This window comes from Ambystoma mexicanum, chromosome 10, assembly GCF_040938575.1.
Source record: "Ambystoma mexicanum isolate Mex_15411 chromosome 10, UKY_AmexF1_1, whole genome shotgun sequence".
Taxonomy (NCBI): Eukaryota; Metazoa; Chordata; class Amphibia; order Caudata; family Ambystomatidae; genus Ambystoma; species Ambystoma mexicanum.
The window spans coordinates 1238421677-1238442396 of record NC_090932.1 but is presented as its reverse complement, the minus strand read 5'-3'; positions in this window follow the sequence as shown (position 1 = coordinate 1238442396).

The following is a 20720-nucleotide window of genomic DNA, read 5'->3' as shown; positions in this document are numbered from 1 at the left end:
CACACTGCCTCCGGGCCACCCCTTGCACTGGGGGTCTGTATCTGTACCCATACAGACCCCCTTTTTCTTCCTGCACTTATCAGACCTACCCTGTCTGCTGCCTTAAACCTAGCACTTGCAAATTGCTGGCTGCACTAAAACTGTTTGTTGCCTTATTATTTATGTATTGTTATTTATCAGTTTCTCTTCTGCTTCGCACTTTCCACTTCTCCCCCCTTCATGCACTTTTCCCCTCCCTTCTCCCATGCACTTGCGCGTTGCGTTCTCAATGTCACTGGGCCTAGTAAGATCGCTGTTTTGTTCTCCCCTGTTCCCCTCCCTTGCCTTGTCGCACTCTGAAACACTTGTGTACGAGCGCGATAGAAATAAAATATCAATATCACTATCAACTGACATGCTGAGTTACCTCTCTCGTCACGCTGTCTACCTTGCTCGTACTGTGCTCTCATTCTCCACCTTTTATCCCTGTTGGAAAGGGTAAGGGCCGTCAGGTGTCAGTGATTCGGATCAATTGCCTGACTTTGCCTGACCCTGGTGTTGGGACATGTCAGGTACATGGCTCGGGTATTAGTCGGTCATCCTTCATGATATACGAAAATATTCATGTTGGAAAAGGGGGGTAGAGTGGGGGAGTCTCCTATGTAGTAGGATAGGGAAGAGGAGGGGTAAACAGAAGGGTAATACGGCATCTCACCCGTTGTCGTTCCCGTTCCACTCCCTGAGGACCCCCCATTCAGGTGATTCTCCCGCACTAGTCCACCCCCAGGAGCTGGATCCAATAGCGATGGCCATGTCCTGGCCACCTGAACGACAGATACCAGGGGACTAGACTGGGAGCCACCTTCAGGTTTCTCTCAGACATCCACTGTATTCTCTCCTTTTGAACTACTGTATAGTAGAGAACCTAGAGGTGTTCTGGACATGCTCCGAGAGACCTGGGAAGAAAGAGAAGATGCACCCATTCTCCTTTAGCAAATAGCCACCAGATTACGAGAGCATATGAAACTTGTTTGAAATCTAGTCTATACTCATGTGGAAAAAGCCCATGCACAACAAAAGTCCACCTACGACAGCAAGGTAAATGTAAGATCATTTTCAATAGGACAAAAGGTATAAGTCCTCTTACCTACCTTGGAAAACAAACTTGTCTCAAAGTGGCATGGGCAATATGAAATATTAGAACAAACAGGAACTATAAGGTAGCCCAACCTGACAGGAAACAAAAGACCCATCTCTATCACGTAAACCTCTTAAAACAGTGGAAGGAAACTCTTTCCGCCGCCAATGCCACAATACTATCTTGTTTGGTACCCGAAGAAATAGATACATTTGAATGAATTCCCCCAGAGCTGTCTGGTCAACACAAGGAGATTTCAAATATTTAGTTACAACATTCCCCGATGTATTCTCTGAGAAACCAGGAAGAGTGCAAGGCACTTATCACTATATCAGAACTCCCAAGGGAAAAATAGTCCATCTGAAACCATATAGACTCAGAAGCCCGTAGACAGATAGTGGTTGAGGAAGTAAACAAAATGCTAATGGCGAATATCATTGAACCCTCTTCAAGCCCATGGTCCTCCCCTATAGTATTGGTCACAAAACCAGACCATTCCTGGAGGTTTTGCATAGACCTCAGACAAGTCAACGCCATCTCCGACTTCGATGCCTTTCCCATGCTGCGCATCGACACATTGATTGATAAACTCAGAAATGCCACCTTCCTATCAACCCTAGACTTAACCAAGGGGTACTGGCAACTCCCAGTGCATGGACCTGATAAGGGAAAGGCAGCTTTCTTGAAGCCCCTCGGACTATTCCAGTTCAAAGACCTCCCTTTTGGTTTACATGGGCCCCTGCCACTTTCCAACGACTTATGGATAAAATATGACAGCCCTACTCTGATTTCTGTGGGGCTTATATTGAGAATATAGTAATTTATAGTAACACTTGGGAAGACCATATTTTCCATCTCTTTGCTGTTATGAGAGCCCTCAGAGAAGCTGGCTTAACTGTTCAATCAGCCATGAAATACCTCAGCTTCTTTGTAGGGAATGGTAGTGTCCAACCTCACCGCGAAAAAGTGAAAACAATCCTAGAGACCCCCACGCCTAAAACTAAGAGAGATCTCAGAGCATTCTTAGGGGTAATCAGTTATTGCCATAGGTTCATCCCTAAATTCTCTGACAGGACAGCTAGGCTGACAGACAAATTAAAGAACGCTGAAGACCAGAAAATGTATTGGACTGACGAGGACGATGTATGTTACAACAATCTAAAACAAACCTTGTGCCAGAACCTGATCCTAAAGGTAGTAGATTTCTCAGATGAATTGTGCTGCAAACGGATGCCTCCCTTACAGGGTTAGGAGCCGTCTTGTCTCAAATTTGCAACGGATTGGAACACCCTATCTTATTCACTAGTCGCAAACTCTTCCCACGTGAAAAAAATGATTCTGTGCTGGAATTTATTTATTGTTTATTTATATAGCGCTTATACACAGGTGAAGTGCTTCAAAGCTCTTCAAGGCAGGGGGGAACAAGGGAATACAGTAATCATTCTTAGGCCTTGAAGATTCTGAATGATCAACACATATAAACTAGAATACTACGCCTGATGACATTACAAGTGCATGAAGTGTAAGGTAGCGACCAAGCTCGGGAGTGGGCGGTGGGTCGAGAGACAGTGGGGAACAGGACAGACATCTAACTGGTACTAATAATGCATACGTACAAACAGAGGTGCAGGGAACGGGGTGGAGTGGGGGAACAAAATGAGTCCGGTCCAGCAGGGCCCCGGGTAACTGCAGGGAGGTTGCTCCGCTCATGGAGCATAAGCTGAAAGTGCAATAATGCTGAACAAAGTGCAGCTGCCAAAAGGCAAGTGCAAAAGGACTGGCGGTAGAGCCTGGGACCTGTAGGCTCTGGAGGTGAACCAGGCAGTCAGTCAGCAAAATCTGAACAGAGTTCGGGGGAGAAGGAGGGTGGAGAGAAAGAAAGGAGGTTAGCAAGGGAGAGGGAGAGCGAAGTAGGAAGAGAAAAGGAAGGTCTTAAGGAGTTTCCAGAACTTAAGGTGCTCCGGCTCAAGACGGAGAGAGGCAGAGAGGCTGTTCCAGAGGGAGGCACCTGCAGAGGATAAAGATCTGCCCCCAAATCCCTGTTTGTTGAAGCGGCACACCCGCAGAGAGTTGGAGCACGAGCGGTGGACTCTAGAGGGAGAGTATTTAGGGAGAGAGCGTTGACGATGGTACGGGCCCTGGCCCCAGAAAGCCTTGTGGATTATGCAGATGATCTTTAACCTGATCCTTGCAGCCATAGGGAGCCACTGGAGGGACTTCAGCACTGGAGAGATGCAGTCCCAGGGCTTGATGCCAAGGATAAGTCTTGCGTTTCTGTTCTGGATGAGTTGTAGAGGATAGAGAGTAGAAGTAGGAAGATTGAGAAAGAGGCTGGTGCAATAATCCAGCCTAAAGGGAACCAGGGCTCTCAAGGTGATGAGCCTCTGGGGGAAAGTAAGAAAAGGTAGAATACCGATGAGGAGGTGCAGTTGGTAGTTGGACTTTTTGGAGATGTCTCAGATGTGAGAAGAGGTGATGAAGATGACCCCAAGATGGATTAGCCAGCAAAAGGATTCTAACCCTCGAGTAATGTGATGGTTCTTAGACCTGCAACCCTACTGTTTCACTGTGGAGCACCGAAAAGGCAAAGACCAAGGAAACGTAGATTTCCTTCCTCGGTTTCCTCGTGAAACAGATGTGGCTACATCGCATAGGGGAAGGGCATGTGAGAAACCTGAAGGTGCCTCACCCGCTATTGCCCAGGGATCTGTCATTCAGGTGGCCAGGACACGGCTATCGCTTTTGGATCCAGTTCCTGTGGGTTTACCAGTGCTGGAGGATCTCTTAGGTGAGGGGTCTTCGGGGAGTGGGCCACCGGATGGCGAGACGCCATATCCCCTTCCCTGTAACACCTTTATCCCATCCTACCCGGTAGGATACTTAGGAACTCCCCCCACCCCTTCACAACACGAACACTTTCTCACTGACAGCTCTCTATGAGAGAAAACAGACCCCAAGCCGTATACCTGACGTTTCCAATACGATAGTCAGGCAATTAATGACCATCACACACACCTGATTTCCATTACATTTCCCCACACAGATAAAAGGTGGAGCACGAGAGCACACTCTGAGTGAGGCAAAGCACACGAGGAAGCCGCAGTTCCAAGATGGCAGTTTAACACAAGGTGAAAGACGGCAAAACAAAAGGGGATCGCAAGGAGGGAAGTGCCCGTGACCTTTTCGATGAGGAACCATTACTTTCATGAAACCTCGAGAATAGAAAGCGTAAGACCAAGAAACCAGGCTGAAGAATCCTGCATTGTGTGTCTGAGGCACCTGGGGCTCTCCTGCGTTGATAATCAAGGGAGGAAGAATCACCAGCTGCCGTGGTACTGTCCTTGGCACCTACAACAAAGCAGCGCCAGTGAAACCAACAGAGCCAGTGAGTTGGGGAGGCCGATACCAGACTGGTCTGTGTTCAAGGCAAGGTTGCAAGCAAAAACATTGTATGGTGAACGCTGAAGCGAATAGTGTATGAAATGCATGTGATAACCAACACAAGTAAAATTGGACAACAGATGAGTGACTGAACTTTGAAACCAAGATAGAATACCTTAGACACAGTGGTCCGGCACTGTATGCGTGCTAATTCGAAGATCTCTTTTAGGTATCCAACTGAGCGGTGGCAAAAGTGAAAGAGTGACAAAGGATTGTGAATTGAAGTGGTCCTGCAACGGATCAAGCTAAATCCTGTGCACAGTCAAAAGTCTTTGATGTTAATAGAGTAAAGAAAGTTGATGACAAAAGAGATTAAATTGGTCCGAGCCCAGCGGAGGGAGACTGATTGAACATGTTTGTGTTAAGGTGGCTCTGAGCCTGGCGGAGGGGCATCCGGGGTATACCATGAATCACCAGAGAAATTGGATACATGAAAATCCTACGAGCATTGTGGTAAAGGGGATCTCAGAGCGGCTCAGGGGGATCCGAGGTGAACAGTTAATCACCTGAGAAATTGAGTGCGTGTGAAATCCTGAGACGAAAATAATGTATTGTTTGTTTGTCGCATCAGGCCCACTAAAAGAAGAGACTTTGAAAGGCAAAGAGACTTGGGCATGTAAGGCCCTGATGCTAATGTTTGAACTGCAACCTCATGCAAGAGAAGCCAGAGACTGTGCTGAGCTTGAGCGTGCCACCTAGTCCCGTGCTGAAAACATGGGGAAGGGAGGCCAATGGCCTGAATATCTTGACAAATAATTTGTTGGACACATCTTTCTTTTACATAACATTGTTTCCCAAACTATTTGTAATTGGAGGTAAGGATTGGAAATAGGGGGGCGTGGCTAACCAGCCATGCAGTAGGACGTCTTTTCCTGACCGCTCCTGATGATCCGCAATCGATCCTCGCAATACACATGCATATTGGTATTTGGAAGCCCTGACAACAAAGGAGAGAGCGTTGGAAGGTGCACTGCAGAGTACCTCCGAACTACGTGGGGGAAATCCTGCAGGATGTGGAGATAATCATGCCGGGAGCCACGGAAAAACGCTAACAAAGAAAACAAGATGGCGGATCCAGACTTCAGAGGGATCGCCAGCAACATTGTTTCGAATTAGAAGCCTTGTCTTGCAAAATAGACAAACGCTTCGCTCATGGGCGGCAGCAGAATCTGGGCACTGGCAATGATTCCGGCGCCCACGGAGATCGTGGATTGCGGAGCAGTGCGGCCATAGGAGACGGATACGGCCTGGGGACCGAGGACCCGACAGGGGACCCGACATAGGAGGGAGCGTGGCACTGGCAGTCATCAGAGGGAGCACAGGAGGACTCGCGTGTGCGGTGGCTGTCACAGTCCCTCTGCTGAGGCCAACGGAGCATGAACGGCCGGAACAGAAGAAACGGGAGAATCTAAGCCGAGAAGCAGCCATTCACTGGAAAGCCTGATTGCATCGAGCCCTGCCCCTACACCCGCATCATCAAGGCACCCTGAACGAACGAAGCTAGGCCGCATAAGACGACCGGAGGGGGGCGGGCTGCAATGACAACCACACAATTGAAATAAAAGACACTGGAGGAGCACAGTGGAGTAGTAGCCATTCACTATAAATCACTGAGCTCTGTTTATACATCCGAATCATCAAGCACCCCGAACGACTGAAGCAAGGTAGGGCAGTGTCGGCAGGCAGAGGGATAGTGACAGTGAGAGCAACGAATGTAGGGGCTGATTGTGCATATATGAGGCGCCCTCCCGGGTGGCTGTAACACGCAGTGCGCAGAGCGCCGAGGCGAGGATCCGGTGGATGAGCAGTGCCTCCGGTGCTGGAGCGGAGGATGGCCGGAGGGGGATGGGCTGCAATGGCAGGCGCCGCACTGAAGGTGCAGGGCAGTGCTCCACGAGCTGTGGAAGGGAGCGAGCGAAAAAGGCCTGCAACACTGAAGTGTAAGTGGCCAGGAAGAAGGCACAGGACTTCGCAGCAGCTCAGTTAGAGAAATTAAGTGATACTGACATTAATATCTGCACGGAGGGCGGTATTTGTGTAACCAAGGAAGTGCAAATTCTACACAACACAGGCAAGCAGGCCACAACAACAGAAGCAGCCTGGAAGCTAGGTGACTACACGTAGTGAGACGCCTTGATACGTGGGAGGGCACAACCCACTCGGAGTTGGAGCTCAGTATACATAAACCCCATACCCGGCGAGGTACACTGGTGCCGAGCTCATAAAGAAAAGCAGGATTACACATTGGAGGCCAGCCAACCCTGGGAGTAAAACCGAGGCTGCAAGATGGCGGGGCGAGGGGCTGTGAGCAAAAACAAGAACAAGCAATCCACGATGGAGGCATTTGCCAAAACGCAACAATCTCCAGCGGCCATAACGCCCAAAGGCTTGATAGCACCAGGGCAGAGTGCCGCAGTGACCGACAATCATCAGATACTAGCGGCCATAACGGAGCTGCGAGACTCATGGGGGACAGTGATGTCGGACCTGCGCACTTCCCTGGAGGCTAAAATAGACGCAGTAGGCATAGAAGTCACTCTGCTGAGGCAAGACGTTAGGGGGTTGGCGGAGAGAACGAGCAGCTTGGAAAGTGCGTTGAAAATCAATACGGACACCAGCACTAGCAACGCAAAGGAGATCCACATTCTCAAACAACAGGTAGCTAACCTGGAGACTCGGGCGGAGGAGGCGGAAGGGAGAGCGAGAAGGAACAATATCCGCGTGGTAGGACTGCCGGAGGGAGAGGAAGGACAGGGCCCGACAGACTACATTGAGAATGTAGTTTTGCAAGAAATAGGGGCTGAAAAACTCTCGCTGGGGTTTGCTGTGGAGCGCGCACACAGAGTTCTTATGAGGAAGCCTAGGCCTGGGGCCCCTCCCCGAGCGATCATCGCCAAAATACTGAATTATAAAGATTGCGAGAAGATATTGGAGTACTTTCGAAAAGGAGGGACGATTGAAAGGGCTTCAAGCACCGTCACAGCGTATCCTGACTACACAATGTTGGTCCAGAGGCAACGGTACAGCTATGTGGCAATCAAAGGGAGGCTACGCGCGGCTGGCATAAAATACATGCTTCTATACCCTGCGAGGTTGAAGGTGGTGCACAAGAGCAAAATGCATTTTTTTGATTCTCCAGAAGAAGCAACAACATGGCTGGACCTGCAGGGTTGCCCGGAACAAGACATGGAGCAGGCTCAAGAGAAACACGATAAGAGACTGGTACACTGTATGCATACTGACAAGGCGCAGCGCAAGCACCTTAGTGGTGCCTAGATGAAGATTGATTCTGTTGGGTGTGACTAATTATGGCTAACATTTTGTTGAGATACCAATGACTGGAACGAACTTAAGGACTGGAATATAGCTATGTGTAAACATGCGCAAAGTATGTAGCTCGTACAGGAGCGGCAGGGCGAAAGCACCCCACCCCCCGAATTATAGTTGTAGTAGTAGTAGGCTAGCCACTAGGGCGGCCTCACCCTGCGGAGCTTCGAGTACAGGCAAGGGCCGGAAAGGGCTAGATGCGGGGGAGCCTGAGATCCAGGGATGGAGCTGGGCAACAGTTGATGTTGGGGCAGGGATGGGAGGTGGGAGGGGGAGGGGATGGGGAGTTTGGGGTGTTTTTGGTTAAGGGGAGTTTAAATCGGGGAACGAGTCTATGCGGATTGGAATGGAACTTAGAGGTAGACTGCACCTGTGGAAGGGGGGATGGCATTCGAATAGGCCATGGAAGACCTTAAAATAGTTACATGGAACGTGCGGGGGCTCAACAGTTACTTAAAGAGGAACAAAGTTATGTTGTACCTGCGTAGGCAAAAAATAGATATTGCATTGCTGCAGGAAACCCACCTCACACGAGAGAGATTGGATAAGATAGCTGGGAAATGGAAGGGAGTGATGGTGGACTCGTCATACTCTGCTTACGCGAGTGGAGTGCTTATTTGGGTGGCGCCACATGTCCCTTTTCAGAGATTTCAAGTGATTGCTGAGATGGACGGGAGGACGGTTGTATTGAAGGGACTGGTGAAAAATAGGGAGATAAGTATAGTCAATATGTACGCCCCAAACCAGAATACAGCGGCGTACATTAGAACATTGTGTACTAACTTGAGCGCATGAGTGGGAAGTGCGATGATCTGGGGAGGGGATTTCAACTGCGTACTGAATCCAAGGGTGGACAGATCGGATGGGAAGATAGATAGACCGGCCCCTGCTGCCAAGGCGTTACAGGCATTGCTGAGGGACTTTGGCTTGGAAGATGCATGGAGAGTGAGACACCCCCAGGAGAGGCAATACTCACACTATTCTGCCCCACAGCAGTTATCCACGAGGTTAGACTATGTCTTTACCTCGCCTGAAATGATAGCGGAAATCACACAAATAGAGTACAAGGCTACGGTCCTTTCGGACCACTCGCCCTTGATTCTCGAATGGCAATACTGCCCCCCGAGAGCGAGGATCCCGACATGGCATCTACGAGCGGAAGCGCTGAGAGACCCCTTCTTTAGGGAGGACTTGAGGGAGGAGATTGTGAATTATTTTGAAACAAACACTGGGAGTCTGGACTCGGCGGGAACACTATGGGAGGCCTTTAAAGTAGTGATGAGGGGAGTAGCCATAGCAAAATCCAGGGGCCTACAAGGTGGGATTGTAGCTGACCTGCGGGAGACGGAGGAGAAACTGGAGGAGGCTTTGAAGGGCAGAGGTGACACAGCAGAGAAGGTGGAATTGACACTCAAGCTACAGCAGAAATGTGCAGAACACTGGGACAGATTATGTAACCTCAATTATAAAAAATATGTAGAGAGACAGCATGCGGGTGGTGATAAGCCGGGGAGACTTTTGGCGTGATTATATAAGAGCGAGACTCCCAGAGCCACAATCAGGACCATAGAGATAGAGGACGGTAGGGTAGCAGACACCCAAGAGGGAGTCAATCAAGCATTTATGGACTATTATAGGGTATTATATGGAGATGATGGCGAAAGTAGTCGCGCCATGGTGAGAGAAACGTTGGAGGACATAGGGTTGCCAAAGATAAGTGAGGAAGAAAGAGGGGACCTAGATGCACCAATTACCCTAGAGGAGCTAGGGGAGGGGGTGAGGCAGCTGCCTACTAGCAAGGCCCCGCGGACCGACGGACTCCCAAGTGAGTTGTATAAAGTGTACATAGAAGAGGTCCTTCCCCCATTGCTAGATATGCTAAACGAAGCATTTGAGATGGGAAGCTTACCCGAATCATTGAGAGAGGCCGTCATAATACCGCTCCCCAAGCCCAATAAGCCTGGACACAGCTGCGGCTCCTAAAGACCCTTGTCGATGCTGAATCAAGACAGCAAGATATTGGGCCTCATTACGAGTCCGGCGTTAACCGAGGCGGTAAAACCGCCTGGTTAACGCCGGACTCGTATTACCATTCCGCCTCCGTGATTCCCGGAATTACCGGGGCATCACAACCCCGGCTTTCCGGGAATCACGGAGGCGGAATGGTGTAAATCCCCATTCCCATTGAGTCCTATGGGACTCAATGGGAATCGGGATCATGGAAACACCGGCAGCATCTTGTAATGCTGCCGGTGTTTCCTCGTCCGCCTGCAGGCGGGCGGTGTTAAACCCGCCAGGTCAGACCTGGCGGGAACATCACCTCCCGCCTGCAGGGGTCGGGATCAGGCGGTCCGGAAACAACGGTGGCGGCGGGTTTACCGCCACCGTTATTTCCGGACCGCAAGGGTCGTCATGAGGCCCACTGACTGCGGTCCTGGCAAATAGACTGAAGAAGGTCATTGGCAAACTAATAAACCCAGATCAGACGGGCTATGTCCCAAACAGAAATATTACCAATAATCATAGACGGCTCCATAGAATTGTTGAGAGTGGTGGCGAAAAAGATGAGGATATGGCAATTGTGTCCTTAGACGCAATAAAGGCCTTTAATTCAGTTAAATGGCCATGGCTGCTTGCGGCCCTGGAGTGTTATGGGTTAGGGCCTGGATATGTAAGGTGGGCAAAGATATTGTATAGCGAACCACTAGCTAGGGTTAAGACAGGATCTGTGATATCGGGAAGATGGCAGCTCAGCAGGGGTACCAGGCAGGGATGTCCGTGGTCCCCAATGCTCTACATATTGGCCCTGGAACCTCTTGCAATATACTTGAGACAGCAATATGACATCATAGGCATTGAGGTAAAAGGGGAGAGACATCTGATTTCCCTGTACGCTGATGACATGTTGCTGTACTTGCGATACCCAGAAGAAAATCTCCAGTACATTTTGGAAGTGATGGAGAGATTCGCTGGGTTGTCCGGCATAGCAGTGAACCCCCAGAAGTCCAGCATGTTCCCACTGGGGAGGTACATAGGGATCCCGGCGAAGCGATTGCCTGTATTGCAAGTACCATGGGCGGTCAGTACATTTCGGTATCTAGGGATCAATATATACCATAATGTGGAAGAGGAACATAGGTGCAACACAGTAGTAGCTATTACAAAAATCGAGAAGTGCATGCAATTCTGGGCCAGATTACCCTTAGCAATGATGGGTCGGGGAGTAATGCTAAAGATGGTGGTTCTGCCAAGGCTTCTACACTACTTTGGGAATATACCATACCTGATCCATAAGAAGTTCTTCACCAAACTGAATAGCATGTGTAGGGATTTTTTGTGGCATGGCACGCGGAATAGAGTGGCGTTATGGAAGTTACAGAATTTCCATGACAAAGGTGGGATAAAACTGCCCAATTACGAGGTGTATTATGTGGCAAGCCAATTGCAGTATGTCGCCAAATGGCTTTCTGATGAGGAAACCTCGGAATCTAGGCTGTTTGGGCGAGATTGTGCACCATTTTACTTGAAAGAAATGATGTGGGTACCCAGGGCGGAAATGGTGGGGCGCCCTAAGATGCTGCTATTAGGGTGGAATATATGGCGCAGGGCATGCCAGATGATGGAGAACCCGTCCCCATGCTCTCTGTAGGTGCCACTGGTCGTATTAACGGGGGCAGACGTGCAGCTGAGAATGACAATCAGGAACCGTTGGGAACCGGTTGGGGTGGAAACAATGGGAGACATGGAGGGCGCTGTTGCGCACTGAGAAGATGGCCACTTAGACCCGAAGCTCCCATGCCGCCTTCACATCCTGTGCTGATAAATCCGTCCATGGGCTGGCTGAATTGCTGTAGATTGGTGTGCTGGTTGCGGCCGGGCTCGGGCGTTACTTGTGAAAATTTGAGCCCCCGGCGGTGCTGCATTCTCGAGCTCTGCCCTCGCGGAATTCCGCCGGCGCGAGCGGCGCTCCCGGGCCGAATCCCGGCTCCAGGCAAACTTACCCAACAGTTGAGGCTGCTGGGCGCTGCGGGCCGCTGCTGGGCGGAGCTTTCTCCTTGGCGCCGGATCCTGTATCCTTCTGTGAGGACGCTCTGGAGACTCGTTGCTGCGCTGGATGGTCTGCCGTGCCCCGGTCCTGGCTTTGACCCGACGCTGTCTGCCGGACCACCTTTCCTGACCCTGGTATTGTCCGACTTTCGCTGGTGCCCGATCCTACGCTGCCAATCCGGTGAGCCAAGTAAGCTGTTGCCGGGTGTGGGGGGAGGAGAGGCGGAGCCTTGCCGGCGCCGCTGGGGCCGAAAACCCCCTGGCTCTTAGTCCCCCCAGCAGACGTGGTCCCCCTGCTGCGCTGCCTGCCCCCCTCCGAGCCCCTCCGCTTGTCTGTGCGGCTGTGGGCCGGCTGCACGGCATACGCGGACCGTTGAGCCCACGCTCCTCTGTTTTCATTTGGGACACTGGTTGCCGTGCTGCCGTGGGCCGATATTCCTATGGTCAACCATCTCCAGCTGAGGTGTACACCTAAGGCTCCTTGAGTGTCTCACTTGGCGGCAAAGGCGGCCGCCGGTGCTGTATGCCGGAGTTACTCTCGAGAAATCCTGATTTGGGGCAGGGGAACCTCCCGCGTTCTACCTTCCACACTAGATTCACAATCTCCTTGAAGACCTGACTGCAGTGTGCCCTACGTATTGCTTGTGGCTGATGCTTGCCCCTCAGCGCAACAGATGCGCGGTCTCTCTAGTTGCACACTATCGTCTGGGGAGGACCCCTGGGGGCCAATATATTGGATTTCTTGCTGGTGCGCTGGTCCCCATATACGTTGGAGGACACATTCCATCCTGATTGCGCACTTGGTTGTGTACCCCTTGAGTCTGCTCCCTGTGGGGTGGGCCGCGACCCTACGGAGATCCGTTGTCAGATCCAATTCACGTACAGTGAAGACACAATAATGGGGGAGTCTGGTAAGTCAAGCAGAGCCTCTAAGACCCCTGGGGGCAAGAAGAAGGGCCCCATGGATACATTTACCAATACGGCTAGCCATCCTGTGACAACTTGCATGCAGCCAGATGAGGAAGAACAGGTTGAAAGGGATGTGTTGGACAGAGAGGACAAACTGGCCACGCTAGTTCAGAACGGATTCCTGGCTGTAAATACTAAATTGGATGAGATAGTAGCTACCATAGGCTCTCTGAAGGCCAAGATTGATAAGGAGAGTGCTCGGGTCACCGAGGCTGAAGGCAGGATAAGTGCTAATGAGGATACTATTGAGCACCACAGTCGTGATATATCTTATATTAAAGACACGATGAGCAAGCTGCAGAGCAAGTGTGAGGACCTCGAATCCAGGTCCAGAAGAAACAATGTCCGCGTTGTAGGTGTGGCCGAATCCTTCGGCAAGGCCCAGATGGAGAAACACATGGAAGAACTTTTTAAATCCTTATTTGGGCCTGAGGCACTGTCTGAACACTTCCTTGTTGAGAGGGCGCACCGTACCCTTGCCCCGGCGCCCAAGCTGGGGGCACCACCACAAACTATAATTGCTCGTCTGCTGAACTACAGGGACAGGGACACAATCCTCCGTTTGGCTAGAGAGACTGGCACATTGCATTATGAGGGAAACCGCATACATATCTATCCTGACTTTTCCGCCTCTGTCCAGGCTAGCAGACGATCATATGAACCTGTTAAGAGGCTCCTTAGAGAACGGCAGATCGCGTACGCCTTGATGTTCCCAGCCAAAATGAGAATCCAACATGCTGGAAGGTCGCACTTTTTTGAGAACCCATCCGAAGCCCTATCCTATATTGAATCTTCTATACCCCTCCCTCCGAGAGGGAAACGACCTGCCCCGAACAATAGACCCCGACCGGCGGACTAGGAATCATATATTTTCATGATTTGGCATTCAGTGGCTTGTTGGCCCCATTTCACGGGCCCTTTTGATGGGAGATTACAGTCAGCCATCTCCGGTGAGAGGTGGCGTTGGTTGCCGGGGATGGCGGTCATGTGAGGCAACATGGCTACCCCGGGAGTGTTCCACAAGTTTGGGATTGGTCACTGTCGAGTTGGGGTAGACGGTGAGGGTGGTGGGCGGGGCGGGGTGGGGAAAGTTGGGGACTGTTTTTCTCGAACCCCACGGTGTGTAGTTGTATGGCTACCCAGCTGCATGGGTCTTTGTTTTTGGAAAGTTTTTTTGGAAAATGGTTATAAGTTACAGTTGAAACAAGTGGTCTGGAGAGCACTGACATGGTCCATTATGCCTGACTCGACGTCTGAGGGTTTTGGGTTTATTATCCTTACAATTGTTTTGCAAGGTTCTGCTCACGCTTTGAGGGTTAAACTTGTTTCATGGAATGTAAGGGGTCTAAATAATCGTTTGAAGGCCAAGAAGGTGGGAAACTACATGGTCAGGCATGGTGCCCAAATTATTATGCTACAGGAAACTCATACTGTTGGTTCTGATAACGATTTACTGTTGCCTGGTTGGGGCAAGTCCAGGTTCTGTACCAACTACTCATCCCAGTCCAGGGGGGTCGCTACGCTTATACACCCGAATCTTGGGCTCCGACTCGAAGGCCATAAACTAGACCCTCAGGGTAGGTATGTTCTGGTCTGGGGCTCGATCGCTGGTCAGCAGATATTGTTGGTCAACACATATGGGCCGAACATTGATGACCCTGCCTTTTATACAGATGTATACCAACTGATCTCTGCGATCGATATTCCTAATATAATCTGGGGAGGAGATTTCAATATTGCTATGAACCCGGGACTTGATAGATCCAGTACGATTGTTAGAGCACCAAGCAGGGCTGTCCTCACTATGCAAAGTATCCTTTCGCAGCTCTCCCTAGAGGATGCCTGGCGTGTCCTCCACCCGACTGCGAGGGGATACACATACTATTCATCGGTGCATGATTCTGAGTCCAGAATCGATTACTGGTTTGTCTCCCCCTCTTTGATCGCTGGAACACAGGCATGTGAAATACTGGCTCGCACGATGTCTGACCATGCCCCTATAACACTGGAGGTCACGTATCATAACTGCCCTAGACCCTCCAAGAGATGGAGGATGCCCGAGGGTTTGCTGAGGGACCCCGGGGTGGTGGAGGCGCTGCACACTGAGATTTCTGAGTTCCTCGAAATTAACATCGACTCAGTCGATAAATGCTCCACGGTGTGGGAATCCTTCAAGGTTTGGGTCAGGGGCACACTACTTTCCAAATCTGTGGGTCTTCTTAAAGGAGTTCGGGCTGAACTGGCCCTGACTGAAGGTAAACTGAAAGTTCTGGAGGACACTTATGCTCGTACCCATGACAAAGCCTTATTAGCTGACATACAACAACATCTCCAGGAATTTAACAAACTAGCCTCCAGGGAAGTGCAGTTCATTGCCGCACCAATCCGAGCCCGGAGATATGGCGAGGGCAACAAGGCGGGTAGGACACTATCTAACCTACTCAAACAGGACAGGCACACTAATCAAATTACCAGCATACAGAAACCCAACGGTGCGGTTTTGGTTAATGAGAACGAGATTAATGCTGAGTTCGCTGGGTTTTACGAACAATTGTATAAAAATAGAGACACTAAATCAGCTACTGAGATAGGGGCATACTTTGCGGCACTGTCGATGCCGAAACTCCAAGAGGAGACCCGCCTGGCACTGGACCAACCTATCACTGTAGATGAGATTTCTGAGGCTATTAAAGATTTAACGTCTAATAAAGCTCCAGGGTTAGACGGCCTGGGTGCAGAGTTCTACAAGGAATAAAGTGCGGAGCTTGTTCCGTTGTTGTTGCGGGTCTGGGAAGAATCCCTTGAATGTAATATATTGCCTACATCCATGAGAGAGGCGTTGATAACTGTTCTCCCTAAACCTCGCCGCCCTCCACAGGATATGTCGTCCTATAGACCGCTATCTCTTATTAATACAGATGCCAAAATATTCGCCAAGGTACTGGCCAACAGGCTTTTACCGGCGGGTCTGACACTTGTTCACCCGGATCAGAATGGGTTTGTCCCCGCTAGATCTACTGCGCTTAACCTGCGTAGGCTATTTGGCATAATGGCCCAGATTGACCCAGGAAGAAACGCTGTGGCCGTTTCATTTGATGCTGAAAATGCCTTCGATTCTGTGTCCTGGGCCTACTTACTAGCAGTACTTGAGGCATTTGGGATAGGCCCGAACTTCATCAGGTACGTGAAATTGCTTTACATGAAACCCGAGGCCCGGGTCCTAACCAACAAGGCAATCTCAGATATGTTTCTTCTGGAACGGGGCGCAAGGCAGGGCTGCCCGTTTTCACCTATACTATTTGCCCTGACAATAGAACCAATGGCAATAGCGGTCAGGCTTTGACATTCCAACAGGGGCATTAACCTAAAGGGGGCGACCCAGCTGATCTCTCTGTACGCAGACGACACGCTCCTGTATATCCGTGAATTGGAAAACAACCTAGAGCCTGTAATGGCGGAAATTCAAGACTTCACTTCATACTCTAGCTACTCCATAAACAAGGATAAATCTGAGGTTTTACCTCTCACACCGGCAACCGGCTGCCCTAGCTGATTGGGTGGGCTGAAATGGTCTAGTGAATCCATCAGATACTTGGGAATACTTGTGTCGCATAGTAAGAATAGGTTATACGCTGATAATCACGACGCCACACTACAGCCCCTAAAGACCAAGCTTCTATTATGGGACCACCTTCCGATATCATTACATGGCAGGATAGCGGTTCTTAAAATGGTAGTTTTGCCTAAATTGCTATACCTGTTTGTGAACATACCGATTTGGCCGGGAAGACTCTTCTTCACTAAACTTAGGTCAATGGCTACAGCCTTCCTTTGGCATGGGCAGACTCCCAGAATTGGGTGGGGAAAAATAACTGAACCATACTCGTCGGGCGGCCTGGCGGCCCCTGACTTTGAATTATATTATTATGTGTCCCAGGCCCAATTCTCTAAATATTGGTATTCCAGGGATGGCGGCCCACCGCATGTTGATGTAGAGGAACTCACCACCTCTGCCACGAACATACAGTCCGTAATCTTTGATGCCCACTATAAGGACACGTGTGATTTCAACCCGGTTAGTTGTACTGTCAGTGCCTGGAGGGCAATATTTAGGAAACTGGGATTGTCGACCCTGTATAACCCAGAGGTCTCCCTCTGGAACTACCCTGGCATCCCTCCGACACATGATGTTTGTCTACGATCAGCCTGGGACCCTGGAGACGAGATGCGCCTGGGAGATATGTTTATTGAGGGGAAATTCGCAACCCTTCAGCCGATAACTGGTGCGTTCGGCAGAGGCCCACTTAGGGTACTGCAGTACTACCGTATGAGATCGGCTTTCCAAAAACACTGGGCAACCTTCCCTGATGAACCCCCTACACACCCCTGCGTGCAGATGATCACGGCCGGGGACCGCTTAAAGGTATCCAGCCTATATGCCATTGTACAGACACACTCACCAACGTCTTATCAAAAATGGGAGAGAGATCTCCAGATCCCCCTAGATGATAAAACTTGGTACAGGTACTGCTCTCTCACCGAGAAGGTTTCCTTAAATGCCGGACTACGAGTGATCCAGTTTAAAATCCTTAATAGGTTGCACTACACCCCTGCCAAGATAGCCAAGTTCGCTTCTGATGCCCCGAGTCAATGCCCCAAATGCAAAACAGATTATGCGGGCTCGTTCCACATGTATTGGAGCTGACCGGTGGTGACTGGGTTCTGGAGGGAGGTGGCAGATGTACTTGATGAAATTACACAAATTCCCCCGGTGTTGATTCCACAGAAATACTTATTTGGGGATATAGGAAAGTGCTCCGAAAAGATCAGAAGACTGTTTAATGTCAAATGTGCAGTGGCCAAAAAATGTATTCTGCAACAATGGAAAAATCCGGCACCACCCACGGTGAAACAGTTCCTCCGGGAGCTGGTCTATGTGAACGAGGCTGAAGAACAGTTTGTCCTCACACGCCCTTCTGTGAGCAGGCCCAAGGACATTTGGGGACCCCTCAGAATGTTTCTTTGTGATATGATCCCTGATGATGACAGTTATGTTTAGACTCGATGCCCCTGGTTGATTCAGGTTATATGTACTGCTACCTCTCTCTATTTCCGTATCATGTTGATTTTAATTTGTACGATGCTGCTGTTACTGTGTTTGTGTTTCCGGACCACTAATAAAAAGAGTTTAAAAAAAAACAAACAATGGGAGACATCTGGCGGGAGGGGTCTAGTATTACTTTCAAGGAGCTACAAGAAGAAACAGGATTGCACAAGGGTCAGTACATCACATATTACAGAATGGTGCAGCGAATTAAGAGGAATTGGCCTGAAACAGTGCTGGAGGAGGAACCAGATGCCACCATAGATATGTTATATGATATAGCAGAAGGGGGTCATGGAATTTCCAGAATATATGAAATGTTGATGTCTAAAGTGGGGAAGGAAGTCACGCAGTTGAGGAAGGACTGGGAAATGGAAGTTGGTGCCCCGATGGAGGATGGGATGTAGGAACGGGTGCAGGGGTATCATAAGAAGGTGTCTAGAAACGCGAGACTGAAACAGATCCAACTATATATTACGCATAGGGCATACATGACACCTGGGAGGATATCGAGGTTTGAGAACACAGGACGGCAAGCATGCCCCAAATGCGATGAGGAGAACGCGGGCATGGCTCATATGTTCTGGTCATGCCCGGTCATAGAACGTTTCTGGAGTGCAGTAAAAGAGAGGGGGGGGGGGTTCCTGGCTTATGTGCTTGCAAAAAGGAGAATTGCCATAGGTTGGAAGACCTGCCACATGCCAAAAGTGGAGGTGTGGTGGAGAGATTTACAAAAATGGGCGCAGGCAGAAACCATGGTGTGGCAAGAGGCTAGTAACGCAGGGGGGAGGAGGAGACGGAGTCCCTGATGGACTGGAAACTAATGATAACCGAGCTGTTTGGGTCAATTGTAGACCCGGCAGACGCTATAGAAGGGGAGACCGTACCACAGGATGCAGAAACAGAAGGTCAAAGGAAATAGACTTGTAATGGGGGGAGGGAAAGGGAAGCAGCGACTAGGAATCATGGATGTGTAATGAAGAGGTTGAAGATTGCACTGCTTGTTTGGTTTGTATTGTTTTGGTGTGTGAATAATTCAATAAAAAATCTATTTAAAAAAAGGATTGGAAATAGGTTTTTTAGTATAACCCCTTTTATTTTGACTGGGCACTACTAGGACTGCGTTATTATTATTTGATGGTCGTAGCTTACTCCCATCTTTAGATTTAGGATTGGCTAGGTGTTTTTCAAACCCCTTTTGAAGTTCAATAAACACCCTTGAACTGTGGTCACTTGTGTCTGTCTTACTGTTGATACCATGACTTCCTTACAGACCATTGTTAAATCATGTGGCATGTGCCATTCAAACACACATAATTTCTGCTTTGTTTTAGTTTGATTGGCCAGTTAGTCTGGGTCTAGAGGACCTTGTTCATACAGTCATTCAGGGGTGACATCCTCCAAAGTATGCCATTCCCCAAGTGACAAGGTGTGCCCTCTGGGGTCACGACTGTCACTGGGTGTTTCACCCCATGTCGCCCAATTTTTATTTCCAGACCAGCAGTCCCTTCGACGGAAATATCATTCCTATCGAAGTGTTGGAGTTGTCCGGGAAGGGTTGTGAGGGGAATTTGGTGAATCTCCACCCTTCCTGAATTTAGTTGGTTGAAGGTCTTTCTGGACAGTGGCTTGGGATCCAGTATCCACCAGCGTTGATAATGCACACTGACCCTGTACCTTGACAGAAGCATAACATCTTCCTTCTCTGTCCTCAAGGGGGCAAAGAAAATGTGCATTGTGTGCCAGCTTGGCTGTTAACTTTTTTATATTGATCTACGACACTGTGTGATCTTGCACAGTTTTCTGTCTCGGAGTCAGGGAATCTGTAAAATAGAAATTAGCACCCAGACACTGGTGGGATTGGGAAGTCTCCCTTTCCCCCCCAATTCTTTGCTGTCCCCCTTTTCCTGGAGACAGTTACCTAAACCTGTTTGGGGGAGGATTTCTGGGTCCTCTGGGTGACATTGTTTGGGATTAAGCATCCAAATCAGGGTCTCCTGGGATCAATTTTTCCTTGGGAAGGCTCCCTGCATCCCTGAAAGAGAAGATTTTCTTCCCTGAATCCTCCAGGGATTCTTCTCCTTCGAAAGGGATGATGCAGACGTCCTCCACAAGGTGGGTTGTCTTTGGCTTTCGATTTCTCCAACTTACTCTGTGTTCCTTAGATTCCAGCTTTTCGGGGTTAGAAGATTCATGTCCAGGTTCAAAGGGTTCCAGGGATTTCGTTCCGGTGGGAAAGGAAGCTTCCTCTAGGGCTTCGCTTCTCCCTTCCACCCGGCCCCCTCCTCTGGAACCTGTTGGTTGTCAGAGGTTGCTTCCTGTCATTGCTTCTCTAGGGCACCAGACCCGTATTCTGAGTTATTCTTGACAGCAGTTTACAGTTGAGGGTTCTGCTGAGCCCTCAACATGCGACCCAGGTCATGGATTAATTGTTAGACTTGTCGCTCCAGTTGTGAAATTTATTCTGGTTGGTACGGAGGTCTGGATTCATACCTTTGCAGCTCCCAGAAAGGGTAGCTGTCCCTTCTCCCGGAGTAGCTAGGGTATTGGGAGTTTCCCTGATAACCCTCTATCCTAGGTCTCCCTTCTCCCGGATTGAGGGATCTATTGTCCTGAAAATGGGGAGAGAGAGGAGGATTATTCTGGAAATTAAGGTTTGAAGGGTATCTGGGAAAGAAGCTTAGGTTGGGGGGTGGAGTATTTCTTCCATCCTGA